Source organism: Mobula hypostoma, chromosome 3 (assembly GCF_963921235.1).
Source record: "Mobula hypostoma chromosome 3, sMobHyp1.1, whole genome shotgun sequence".
NCBI classification, from domain to species: domain Eukaryota; kingdom Metazoa; phylum Chordata; class Chondrichthyes; order Myliobatiformes; family Myliobatidae; genus Mobula; species Mobula hypostoma.
The window spans coordinates 125,594,472-125,608,233 of record NC_086099.1 but is presented as its reverse complement, the minus strand read 5'-3'; the positions used below and the strand labels follow the sequence as shown (position 1 = coordinate 125,608,233).

The 13,762-nt window shown below is 45.8% G+C and overlaps 1 pseudogene; it reads left to right on the top strand.

Annotated features, from left to right (window-relative positions):
• The window catches only part of LOC134343736 (AP-4 complex subunit beta-1-like), a 39,406-nt pseudogene extending 36,424 nt beyond the window's left edge, over positions 1–2,982 (top strand).
• Positions 2,983–13,762: the final 10,780 nt, after the last annotated feature.

The window sequence follows — 13,762 nt, the reverse complement described above, 5'->3', positions numbered from 1 at the left end:
CCAGTCTCCAGCCTCGCCTCGCCTCAAGTCTCCTGCCTCCAGCCTCCATCCTCGCCTCGCCTCAAGACTCCTGCCTCCAGCCTCCAGCCTCGCCTTGCCTCAAGTCTCAGCCTCCAGCCTCGCCTCACCTCATCTCCTGCCTCCAGCCTCCTGCTTCGCCTCACCTCAAGTCTCCTTCCTCCTGCCTCCAGCCTCACCTCAAATCTCCTGTCTCCAGCCTCGCCTCAAGTCTTCTGTCTCCAGCCTCGCCTCACCTCAAGTCTCCGGCCTCCAGCCTCCAGACTCACCTCGCCTCAAGGCTCCTGCCTCCAGCCTCGCCTTGCCTCACCTCAAGTCTCCTTCCTCCAGCATCCAGCCTCGCCTCGCCTCAAGTCTCCTGCCTCCAGCCTCCGGCCTCTCCTCAACTCTCCTGCCTCCAGCATCGCCTTGCCTCATCTCCTGCCTCCAGCCTCCAGCCTCGCCTTGCCTCATCTCCTGCCTCCAGCCTCGCCTCGCCTCAAGTCTCCTGCCTCCAGCCTCCAGCAACGGCTCGCCTCAAGTCTCCTGCCTCCAGGCTCCAGCCTCGCCTCATCTACTGCCTCCAGCCTCCAGACTTGCCTCACCTCATCTCCTGCCTCCAGCCTCACCTCAAGTCACCGGCCCCGAGTCTCCAGCCTCCAGCCTCAAGTCTTCTGCCTCCAGCCTCCCCTCTCCTCAACTCCCCAGTCTCCAGCCTCGCCTCACCTCAAGTCTCCTGCCTCCAGCCTCCAGCCTCGCCTTGCCTCAAGTCTCAGCCTCCAGCCTTGCCTCACCTCATCTCCTGCCTCCAGCCTCCTGCTTCGCCTCGCCTCAAGTCTCCTTCCTCAAATCTCCTGTCTCCAGCCTCGCCTCAAATCTCCTGTCTCCAGCCTCGTCTCAAGTCTTCTGTCTCCAGCCTCGCCTCAAGTCTCCTGCCTCCAGCCTCCAGCCTTGCCTCGACTCAAGTCTCCTACCGCCAGCCTTACCTCGCCTTGTCTCCTGCCTCCAGCCTCCAGCCTCGCCTTGCCTCAAGTCTCCTGCCTCCAGCCTCGCCTTGCCTCAAGTCTCCTACATCCAGCCTCCAGCCTCGCCTCACCTCAACTCTCCTGCCTCCAGCCTCCAGCGCCGCCTCAAGTCTCCAACGTCCAGCCTCGTCTCAAGTCTCCTGCCTCCAGCCTCCAGCATCACCTCAAGTCTCCTGCCTCCAACCTCCAGCCTCGTCTCAAGTCTCCTGCCTCCAGTCTCCATCCTCACCTCACCTCAAGTCTCCTGACTCCAGCCTCCAGCCTCTCTTCAACTCTCCTGCCTCCAGCTCGCCTCACCTCAAGTCTCCTGCCTCCAGCCTCCAGCCTCGCCTCACCTCAAGTCTCCTGCCTCCAGCCTCCAGCCTTGCCTCAAGTCTCCTGCCTCCAGCCTCCAGCCTCTACTCAACTCTCCTGCCTCCAGCCTCACCTCACCTCAGCTCCTACCTCCAGCCTTCAGCCTTGCCTGAAGTCTCCTGCCTCCAGCCTCTAGCCTTACCTCGTCTCAAGTCTCCTGCCTCCAGCCTCCAGCCTCGCCTCACCTCAACTCTCCTGCCTCCAGCTCCAGCCTCGCCTGAACTCTCCTGCCTCCAGCCTCCAGCCTAGCCTCAAGTTTCCTACCTCCAGCCTCACCTCAACTCTCCTGCCTCAAGCCTCCAGTCTTACCTCGCCTCATCTCCTGCCTGCAGCCTCCAGCCTCGCCTCGCCTCGTCTCCTGCCTCCAGCCTCACCTCCCTTCAAGTCTCCCGCCTCCAGCCTCGTCTCAAGTCTCAAGCCTCCATCCTCCTGCCAATCCTCGCCTCTTCTCTTGCCTAGCCTCGAGCCTGAAGACTGCAGCCTCTTGCATAGCCTCTAGTCTGAAGACTCCAGTCTCTAGCCTCTAGCCTCTTGCCAAGCCAAGCCAAGCCAAGTCTCTAGCCTTGAGAAAATTACCATGAAATTTTCCTATCTGGCACCATTTTTAAAAATCGAAAATATTCAATATTTGTTATTTCAATTCATAATCCAAGTCAATTAAAATGTTGCCCACAATGTAAGCTAAGAAGTTCTCTATCCTGTCCAGGCATGACTGGGCATGCATAGGCAGTGTGGATGTTGCATGGCAGGACAGGTTGTTGAAAGGTGTTAAAAGCTTCACGTACTGACTGTTCAATGCATTGCATTTACATATATGTCGAGAGAGGTTGTGTAGGTGTTAAGGTTCCAGATTTGACACCCTGTTCTCTGTGTATTGATTTCACTTGGGATTGCACCTTGAGATGGGAGTTGATTGGGATGGCAGTTGTTGTAAAGACTTGTGTATGTTTATGGTGGTGCCTGGCTGCGAACTCCTACCATTGCACTCTCTACTGACAAATGCTGTGGAGGTTCACGCATTATGACCCTTTATTTTAAGCTACAAAAGTCTCATGGATCTTCTGGCATTTTGGCAAGCGATGTGCATACCTGTCCAGTAATATACTCAACGTTAACTTTCTAATTCTGTTTATCTTTCTGTAAAGGCTCAAACCCAGAACACAGTGAAGAGTTGGTCCTGGATGCTGCATCTGTCCGCTTGGAAAGCAGAGCCCAGCTTTCACCAGAGCGGTTTGAGGAGTACTGGACATGCCTGGAAGATGCTAAAGTTGTGACTGTGGACTGGCAGAAGGAGCCATGCCCTGATACCATCCAGGCTGCCTTTCAGATTGTTCATATTCACCCTATTGCAATCAGCCGAGCAGGAGCACAGCCCTGGAAAGCCTACCTGTTTGCCCGAAATAAGACTGGATGTCTGTTTCTAACAGAACTGTTAATTGACACTGGCAGAACGAGTTTACAAATTACTGTTAAACAGAGGAACAGTAGTGAAGGGCTACTCAGCAGCTTCATTGCTGTCATTAGATCGGTGTTGCAGACCCTGGGCAAATCTGAAAATGTTGAAGATGTTTCACTGGCAACACAAGAGCAACACTCTCCTCGCTGAGATGAAAGTCTTTTTTGTTATCCCATTGCTGTCATAAACTACATTGGTGGATAAAAATAAATTGTTTCTGTCAGCTGATATAACTGGATCCTGTTCAGATAGGCTGCTCTGTTTAATGTTTTAATGAACGATGTGGAATTTCCAACAGTTTTACATTTCCTCAGTACTACATGGGGGTTCTGTGCTTTTCAGGGAACCTAACCCACCAGCATTTTTACTCCGAGCCAAGGCAGCTGCCTGCAAGATAACTAACGTTAGGGTTTACATGGCACGTACAGGTACAGATATGTTTTGATTCCTTGGATAGTTTTGTAGCTGAATGGGTGAACTCTGGCAATGAGTGCTATCCAGTTTTCACCTTGTGACCTCCCTAAATACTATTAAACTCATTCCTCATGGGCTGATGGTCAGTTTTTCACAATATCTCATAAACACCAGAGATTCCTAAGCTGCTTGAAATCCAGAGCAGCAAATGCAAAATACTGGAGAAACTCAGCAGGTCAAGCAGCATCTACGGAGAGGATTAAACAGTCAACATTTTGTGCTGAGACCCTTCACCAGGATTTTATCACAGTACCTGTCCATTTGCTATGTTTTAATCCTTTGTGAGGATTGGGCTTGCTTATAATGTTTGACTTGGTCTTCCTGGTGTCAGCAGCTTAAGGCAATGCATCAGAATGGTGCTTGGATAGCAGTTCTTTCTCAGTAGAAATGTGATTAAAATGCATTAAAGTGACCAGAAAGCTGGACAACCTGTTTTGGTTGCCTTACTTTACAGAAATCTACAAAAGAAATTGTACTCTTCATTGCCCCAGTCCCCATCCTTGGCCCTTCTGTGCCAGATGCAGACAATGTCGACTTTGTTTAGTACTGACATTTCATTCTGCTTGTCTTGAATCAGCCTTCCAGTGTAGAATTTCCGACTTGTTCTAGAAACAGAAGTGCCGATTGTACTTTTCAAGCAGTGACAGCTGTGGGGTTTATTTATTTATTGTGATATAGCATGGCCCAGCAATCCACTGATTTAATCCGAACATAATTAGGATGGTGAGAGGCAGAGTGGGAGAAGAAGGAGATGAAGAGGGAGGGATAAAATAGGAAGGGAGAGGAGAGGAGTGAGGGAGAAAGCAGGTGTAGAGGGACTGGGGAAAGGGGAATGGGGACCGGAAATGGGAGGTGCAGTGAGGGAGATGGGGGTGAGAGAGAAGGAGGGGAAAGGGGAGGGGAGAGAGGGTGGTGAGATGGAGGGAGAGAGGAAGGGAGTCTGGGAGAGGGGGTGAGAGTGAAGCAGGGCAGGGAGAATGGGAGAGAGAGGGTCAAGATAGGGGAGAGAGCACGATAGGGACAGAGAGAAGGGGAGAGTGGAGTGCCATGGAGCGAATGGAAGAGGGAGGGGGCTGAGGGAGAAGAGAGGTGTAGGGGAGAGGGGGAGTGATTCAGAGGGTGAGAGGAAGAAAGAAAGGGAAAGAGAGAGGGAGTGGGAGAGAGTAGGGGATGGGTGAGGGGAGGAGGGAGGAGTGGGGGAAGGGTGAGGGGAGGGGGGGTCTGAGGAGGGTGAGGGGAGGAGGGAGAGGGAGTGGGGATGAGGGAGGGGTGTGAAGGTGTGAGAGTGGGAGGGGGAGTGGGAGCGGATAGAGAGGGAATGAGATAGGAGGTGAGGGGGGAGAAGGAGAAAGGGATAAGGAAAGGGAGGTGGAGGGAGAGAAATTTGGGAGGAGTGGAGAGAGGGGGAGTCAGGGAGAGAGTGGTGTGAGAGAGGGTGGGGATGGAGAGGGAGAGAGGGAGAAGGAGAGAAATAAGGATTGAGAGATGGAGGGGGAAGGGTAGAGGGATAATTGGAGGGTTGGTCTGTGAGGGAGAGGGAAAATGGGAAAGGGGAGAAATGGAGTAGGAGTTGGAGTGGTAGAGGAAGGGGAGAGAGGGAGAGGATGGAGAGTATTTGAGGGAGAAGAGGAGGGATATAGTGAAGGGGGTATAGAGAAAGGGAGGGGAAGTTTTCAGAGAGAGGAGGATGTGTGTAGGAAAAGTGAGAGAGTGAGGAAAGTGAAAAGCAGAGGAGAAGGGAGGCTGAAGAGGAAGGACAGAGGCCAGGAGGGAGAGATCAAATCTGAAAGGGTGTTTCATGTGGCTACCATAGACAGGAGTAGGGGTAAATTAGAAGCAGCTACACATAGCGATCATGCCAGGCTGTGGCTGAAGCTGCTGGGAAATAGGCGAGGATGTGACCAGCAAGTACATAATTCCATTGACCAGCACTTGCTCAATCAGCTGTCTCTTGCTTGTGAAGAGATTTTGTATAAAGCAGCAAACAGTGTCAAGTGCAGTTCTCTTTGCTGAGGACCTGTGATGAGAGCACCATTGTTACAAAATTGGAACATTACATTTTTGATCTTTGTGATAACTTTCATCAGAATTGCTGAGGTCAGTTTTCTTTAAACTGGAGTCTATGTTTCAATGCCATCAACCTCCAAATGTATGAAGTTCCAACAGTTACAGTTCCACATCCTTTAATGCTCTTTCACTGTACCCTTGACCAATTATCTACACCAGAGGTTCTTAACAGGAAGTCCACAGCCATGGATAGATTACAAGGGTCTGTGACGTGGATGGGAAACAGTTTACATCTTTGTTTTTACTAATCTCTTAGTGAAATTTAGTATTTCCTTCTATTATGAATGTGGACAACAAACCACAGTCGTACTAGCAGTATCTGTGACTTTATCACCAATAGAAATCACAGATGTTTTCATATCACATTATGGTTGTTGCAAGTATCTCAAAATATCTGTCACGGTCTGGTCCATGAAGTCTGGATTCCGGTTCATAGTCTGGTCCATAGTTTCTTATTCCAAGTTTTCTGGTTTTCCCTTCTTCTGTGAGTGCTCTAATTGAGGCAGCTGATTCACATTTTGGGGTGGTTCGTTCTGTCATAAGGGGGGCGCTGGGAGCCGACCAAAATGCAAGCCACAGGCACTGAAGTACTAGGAACAGGACAGGACTAGAGACTAGAGTTAGGGATGTAAAGGGATGCAGACTAGGAGCTGGGACAAGAACACAGACTTGAGCAAGGGCATTGGCTAGGCAAGTGGGACTAGGACAAGGAACTGGGAACTAGGAGCCTGGGCTTGAACTCTGAGCCAGAGACTGGACCAAGGACTCAGTACCTGGGTCTTGACTCGGGCTCGGACCCCAGAACCAGGCAAGGACATGACGTGGCTGCAGGACTGGACGTGGCTTGGGTTCCTCGAGGTGAGATCATGATGAGGCTTGGGCTCTTTGAGGTGAGGATAATGACAAGGATTGGGTTCTTCGACGAAGCTGACTCGTCAGATGGGGGCTGTGCGGTACTATGGGGAGGGGGGGCTGTAGGGACTGCATGTGGTCAACAACCTGCTCCCTGTCCCAGCATCCTCATCTATTTTCTCTTGTTTTAAAACATTTTTGTGTGATTATGGAGGAATGGTCAAGTTTATTTATTGGGTTATACAGTTATTCGCTTGTGGGTCACCCTGACCGTAACCGGGGTGTGTAATAATCACCTCCACTGCCTGCATGTGACTGAGTAGGTTCTCACCCCAGGTCTCAGCGACCAGCCTGTGCCTGTAGTTATCACAATAAATCTGGCAGTTGAGCTAAACAAGTTTGTCTCATCTGTCATCATGGACCAAATGCTCGCCACATTGGTGTCAGGACTGGGATTAGAAATTGACAGTTAAATTGAAGCACACCATCGTTTGGAACACCTTAAGACCTGGGGAATAAGTCAAGGGACTGAGCAGTATGCCCAAAGATGGGATGCTGACCTGGAGTGTGAGCTTACACGGGCTCCCCAACCCAGGGGACTTGTCAGAGCACATCACTCACCTCCCTGACGGCCTGGTCCGGGGAACCCAAGACCCCGCAGCCGTGGGAGGATGGGCAACATGACAACATCACTGACTTCACCGGAGCACGAGGAAGACCAAATGGTCTCAGTAATTATCACCACAAGGTCCACTCTGAATATCCCTTCAGCAGATTCGCACGTGAAGTGCTGCCTCACCCTAACTTGAGGCACAAGATCTGACCAACTGTAAATAGAGCTGGCACTTCCAAAAAAAAAGATGAGTCACTGAAACACAGGAAGAAGCTCTGCAGGCAATGAAAACTCTTTGTCACGATGCGGCTGAAACTCGACAATCTCATCCAACCTTACAGACGTTATTGGGGATGCATAAATTAGCAACCAGGGTGCCCAACAGTTGCTCTTGACTCGCGGTATGGAACAAGTTCATGCAGTTTAATAGTTGGTATGTCAAGAACACCCTCTCAACTTTCTCTACAGATCTACATAAAACAGGACTCGCAACAATAGACAACAGACAATAAGTGCAGGAGTAGGCCATTCAGCCCTTCGAGCCAGCACCACCATTCACTGTGATCATGGCTGATCATCCACAATCAGTACCCTTTTCCTACCTTATCCCCATATCCCTTCACTCTGCTATCTTTAAGAGCTCTATCTAATTTGTTTTTGAAAGAATCCAGAGAATTGGACTCCACTGCCTTCAGAGGCAGAGCATTCCACAGAACCACAACCCTCTGTGTAAAAAAGCTTTTCCTCAACTCCGTTCTAAATTGTCTACCCCTTATTCTTAAACTGTGGCCTCTGGTTCTGGACTCCCCCAACATTGGGGACATGTTTCCTGCATCTAGCGTGTTCAATCTCTTAATAATCTTATATGTTTCAATCAGATCCCGTCTCATCCTTCTAAATTCCAGTGTATACAACCCCAGTCGCTCCAATCTTTCAATATATGACAGTCTCGCCATCCCAGGAATTAACCTCGTGAACCTACGCTGCACTCCCTCAATAGCTAGAATGTCCTTCCTCAAATTCGGAGACCAAAACTGTACACAATACTCTAGGTGTGGTCCCACCAAGGCCCTGTACAACTGCAAAAGGACCTCTTTGCTCCTATACTCAACTCCCCTTCTTATGAAGGCCAACATGCCATTAGCTTTCTTCACTGCCTGCTGTTCCTGCATGCTTACTTTCAGTGACTGATGAACAAGGACACCTAATTTCGTTGTACTTCCCCTTTTCTGAACTTGACACTATTCAGATAGTAATCGGCCTTCTTGTTCTTGCCACCAAAGTGGATAACCTCACATTTATGCACATTAAACTGCATCTGCCATGCATCTGCCCACTCACCCACCCTGTCCAAGTCACCCTGCATTCTCATAACATCCTCCTCACATTTCACACTGCCACCCAGCTTTGTGTCATCTGCAGATTTGCTAATGATACAGCACTGTCCAATACTAAAGATGAAGTGGAGCCAATCAGAGAACATGCCGACCTGTGGAATCCTCTTGAGGTGTTCAATGTTACTTAGGCTTCATAGGTCTGGTCAAGAACCATTTCTAGGGATTATGAGGCCTTACATGATTGGTTGATTGCCCTAACTGGAATAGTATAAAGGTAGCTCTCTGAACACCAGCTCTATGCCAACTAACATTCAGATTCCAATCTGAATCCTTGTCAATATAATTTTCATGGTTGTCATCATCTTCATCCTCACCTTCCTGTTCCTTGGCATGCTTCTACCATCATTCTATTTGTGTCAAATAGCTGCCATCATCAACATCTGACAGATATTGCCAGTTTGTGTTAATATTTTTTTAATTTAGCCCCATTAATGGTGGATAAATACGTACAGCGCAATCTCTATGAGTCTGAAGGTGGTGAAGCCTTGAATTCTGATCCTGCAAAGAAACAGAAACTACAGAAAGTGCATCAATACAATGTTACATATCTGGAGTATGGTTGTATTCTGTCAGATTATGATGCCCCATGTGTCTTATTTGTAATACACTACTGTCTAATGAAGCCATGAAACCACCAAGATTGCAGGAACACTTACGTAAAATACACCCTGGAAAGCTACTTATGGTATTACTCTGTTCTAGAAGATTAAACAAGCATTTGAAAAGCGTTACATACTTTAGTCATTTGCCAAGAAAGCTAAAAATGACCTTGATGGTGGTTTCATTGCTTCTTATAATACGTATTTCTAAAATGATAGCAGAGTGTGGAAAATCTCATACAATTGTTGAAAGATAACAATGACTGCTGTATCAGAAGTGCTCACCACCATTCTGAAAATGGATACTAATACTTTAAAATCAGTTCCTCTGAGTAATAACATTGTAGCTCATCATATTGATGAAATGAGTGAAGACATTGAGTATCAACTATGCACCAAGCTACAAAAAACAGAATTTGGGACACAATTGGATGAATCAACTGTGCGAGACAATGAAGCATTGCTAATGGCATGTGTACGATTTATCAATAATGGAAAAGTTTATGAAGAGATTCTCTTTTGGTAAAGGTTATAAACAAATATCAACAGAGAGTCAATCTACGATGAGCTCAAAATGTATATTAAGGATAAAAGTATTCCGATTAGGAACATGATTTCTTGTGCAACAGATGGAGCACCATATAACATGCTGGTTTAGTGGCATTTATGGAAAAAAGTAATTCCAAGTCTGTTTGCAATCCACTGTGTAATTCATCATCAACATCTTGTAGACAAAAACCTCAGCCAGCAACTTTTTTCAAGCATGATCCCTATGTCTGCTATCAACAAAATTAAAGCTGAACCATTAAATAGCAGAATATTTTGACATTTATTCCCGAGATAATGATGAAGAGTTTGAGTTAAGGCTGCTGCTTAAAATGTTTCTTTGATATTTTGAGACTGTGGTTGAAATTTTGCTCAAAGTCAACAAGAGCTTGGGAAACAAGATTGAACTTCTGCATTGAGATGTGGCATATCTGTATGACAAAATGAACATTCTAAATATTAAAATGCAGAGTGAGAATTTCAATTTAATTCAGGCAAAAAATGTAGTGTCTACTTTTAGTGGAAATTTGGAAAAATACCAGCAAAATATTGAAAGGAGAATATTCTCAGAATTTCCATGCACGGGAAGTATACCACTCTCTTTCACAGACAGTGGTTTGCAAGAGTACAGCTTACAACTGCAGTCCCTGAAAAAGGATTTTCAGAATCAATTCAAGGATATGAATGTTCAGAAATTTCCACACTGGGTAATTGACCCATTTATTTGCTAGGTGAAAGAACAGGAAGAGAGCTTGCAAGAAGAAATTATCGAAATTCAGAATGATGAAGATGCAAAAATGCTTTGCAAAAATGTTGGCTTTTCTGGTATCTGGCTAACTGTCAGACAAAGGTTCCTGGTCTTCATAGAAAAGTTAAACTGCTCTTCATTTCATTTCCATCCTCCTACCTTGTTGGAAGGTGCTTCAGTACAGTGACAAAAAACAGAAACCGCTTGGACATTCTTACACATGGGAACTTAAGGCTTTTGATGTCACAACTTAAACCAGATATTTCAACTCTTGCTAAAAACTATCAAGTTCAAGGATCACATTGATATCGAAGCTGCTGTACAGTGCACGGGTACTGTGTAAGCTAGGTTTAAATACAAATAATAATTTAATGCAGAATCATTTTTCTCATTTGCATATGGTGGACATGTTTTTACACTACGGGGTCGCTGGCAAGTAAATTGTGCCGAAGGGGGTCTTTTCCAAGTATGAAGGTGCGTTAGGTAGCTGTTGGCCAAAACAAGTTGGGAAACACTGCTCCAATCAGTGATACAACCAGTTAGTGTACTGCACCATAATTCCTTGGTGACATACTAAATCTCCTCAACTCCATAAGAAGCAGAGTTGTAGGTGTCCTGCCTTGGAGATTGCATCTATTGTTACCGATTAATCAGATGCTGACAACAAGCAATCTCAATTATACTTTATTTATTTGTGAATAAGGATAACAACCAAGCAGAGTTCTATCAAGCTGTTTATTCTCCAAATACAAAACAATGCACTTGATAATCAATTGCCACAGGATAGTTTATACAATGCTTTGAAGTCTAGTTTTCGTCAGTACTGAGACAGACTGCTCAGCCATTTTGCTGTTGTTGTGGCTCTAGGCTTCCAACTGGAAGACGAAGCACAGCTTCCCTTATCTACATTTGTCTACTGCTGGCAGAATCATTTGCTTATTCACTCCTGTCTTGACAGATTCATAGGAAAGTGGCTGCTTAAGGGTGCAGTTCTTTCTCTTTCTTGTCATGCCAAATAACGCATGAACCCTTGCATCAACACTGAGAGCTACAGAAGTGAGATTTTTTGGATAGATCTTTTGAGATGCCAACACTCAGGAGCTTGAAGCTGTTCCACGTGGGGTGGATGGGGGGAGGCACAGTTGATGGGTCTGTTTTTCTGCCATTTCGTACCCGATGCCAATGACCATACATGCTCATCTGCAAAATCGTCAGCATTGAACAAAGCAAATAAGTCAAAGGTGGGAGAAGGGTGAAACACTGAATTCTACTCAAAACTCATGATGTCCTCGGGTAGGTGGGTAAAGAGAGACAAATGATGTTTGCCAAGCAGCCATACGTACAAGATACTGAATATTGAATTGGTAGCTGTTCCTCGGTTAACAAGAATGCACTGTCATGTCTTGTGTTTAAAATTCGTCCACCTTCTGCAATAGAAAGACAATTGTTCATAGTATTGCTCTGGATCTCGAGCATTTGCACAATGTCTTGTGTGTGTTATGAAGGGTCCACTTTAAGAGCATTTGAATCCATGCCTGGGGAAGGTCAGCAAAGAGTCACCATTATTAGGGAATAATGGAGAGCGACGTCTGAGTCACAAATGTGTGAACATGTGACTTCACCGTTTGGTGACTGAATAACGACTAGGCGCAGGGCCGCCTATAGTCTGCAGACAGGAAGACTGATCATGTTTGTCTAGCAGCAGGTCTAATAACTACCATAATTTTGAGGTAGCAATGAGCATACCAGAAATGGTATTTTGAGATATTTGTAACAACGGTAATGTGATATGAAAATATCTGTCATTTCTATTGGTGACAAAGTCACAGGTACTGCTAGTAAGACTGTGGTTTGTTGCCCACATTCATGATAGAAGGAAATGCTAACTTGCACTAAGAGGTTAGTAAAAACAAAGATGTGAACTGTTTCCCATTCACGTTCACGGACCCCTGGAATCTATCCATGGCCGTGGACCTCCTGGTGTAGATAATTGCTCAAAAGTGCAGTGAAAGAGCATTAAAGGATGTGGAACTGTAACTGTTGGAACTTCATACATTTGGAGGTTGAGGACATTGAAACATAGACTTCAGTTTAAGGAAAACTGACCTCAGCAATTTTGATGAAGGTTATCACAAAGATCAAAAATGTAACATTCCTATTTTGTAACAATGGTGCTGTCATCCCAGGTCTTCAGTGAAGAGAAATGCACTTGATACTGTTTCCTGCTTTATAGAAATGCTCTTTGTAAGCAAGAGACAGCAGATGGAACAAGTGTTGGTAAATGGAATTATGTACTTGCTGGTCAGCATGGAATAGTTGGTGCCGCGTAATCCCATGAATCTTTAGGAATAGTTGTTCCTCAGTCTCAATCAGGAAGAATCACATCCTCACCCATTTCCCAGCAGCTTTAACCGTGGCCTGGTATTATCACTGGGTATAGCCTTTTCTGCTTTATCCCCAACTCCTATCTGAGCTGAGGCACATGAAACACCCTTTCAGATTCAATCTATTTCCCTCTCTTTCTCCCCCTCCCTCATTCCCTGTCTCTCCCCCCACCCATCTCCATTGAGAAGTAATGAGACAACTATCATGGTCATTTTAAGCTTTCTAGGCAAGTTTCTTGAGTGTGCAACTCTTCAATTGCTTCTTTCATCTTCTGGAACTTAGCAATGCTATAAGTAACCTTTGTTGGATGTCTTTTACAGAAGTGTTCCTGCAATCTTGATGCTTTCATGGTTTCATTATACAGTACAGTTTTATAAATAGGACACATGGTGGGTTGCTGACCTGATGGGAATGAAATAAAACCATACTCCAGGTATGTAACATTGTCTTGATGCACTTTATGTAGTTTCTGTTTCTTAGCAGGATTAGAATTCAAGGCTTCACCACCTTCAGACTTGTACAGATCACACTGTACATATTTATCCACCATTAACAGGGTTAAATTATGATAAAAAAATTAACACAAAATGGGAATGCCTGTCAGATGTTTTTTATAGACCACCCAATAGTAACAGGGACATCGAGGAGCAGACAGGGAGATAGATTCTGGAAAGGAGTAATAATAAGAGGGTTGTTGTGGTGGGAGATTTTAATTTCCCAAATATTGATTGGCATCTCCCTCGAGTGAGGGGTTTAGATGGGGTGGAGTTTGTTAGGTGTGTTCAGGAAGGTTTCTTGACACAATATGTAGATACTCCTACAAGCAGAGAGGCTGTTCTTGATCTGGTATTGGGAAATGAACCTGGTCAGGTGTCAGGTCTCTTAGTGGGAGAGCATTATGGAGATAGTGATCACAATTCTATCTCCTTTACCATAGCATTGGAGAGGGATAGGAACAGTTAAGTTAGGGAAACGTTTCAGTGGAGTAAGGGGAAATATGAGGCTATCGGGTAGGAACTTTGAAGCATAAATTGGAAACAGATATTCTCAGGGAAATGTACAGAAGAAATGTGGCAAATGTTCAGGCGATATTTGCGTGGGTTTCTAAAGTAGGTACATTTCAATGAGACAGGGAAAGGATGGTAGTGTACATGGTGTACAAAGGCTGTTGTAAATCTAGTCAAGAAGAAAAGAAGAGCTTACAAAAGGTTCAAAAAACAAGGTAATGATAGGAATCTAGAAGATTATA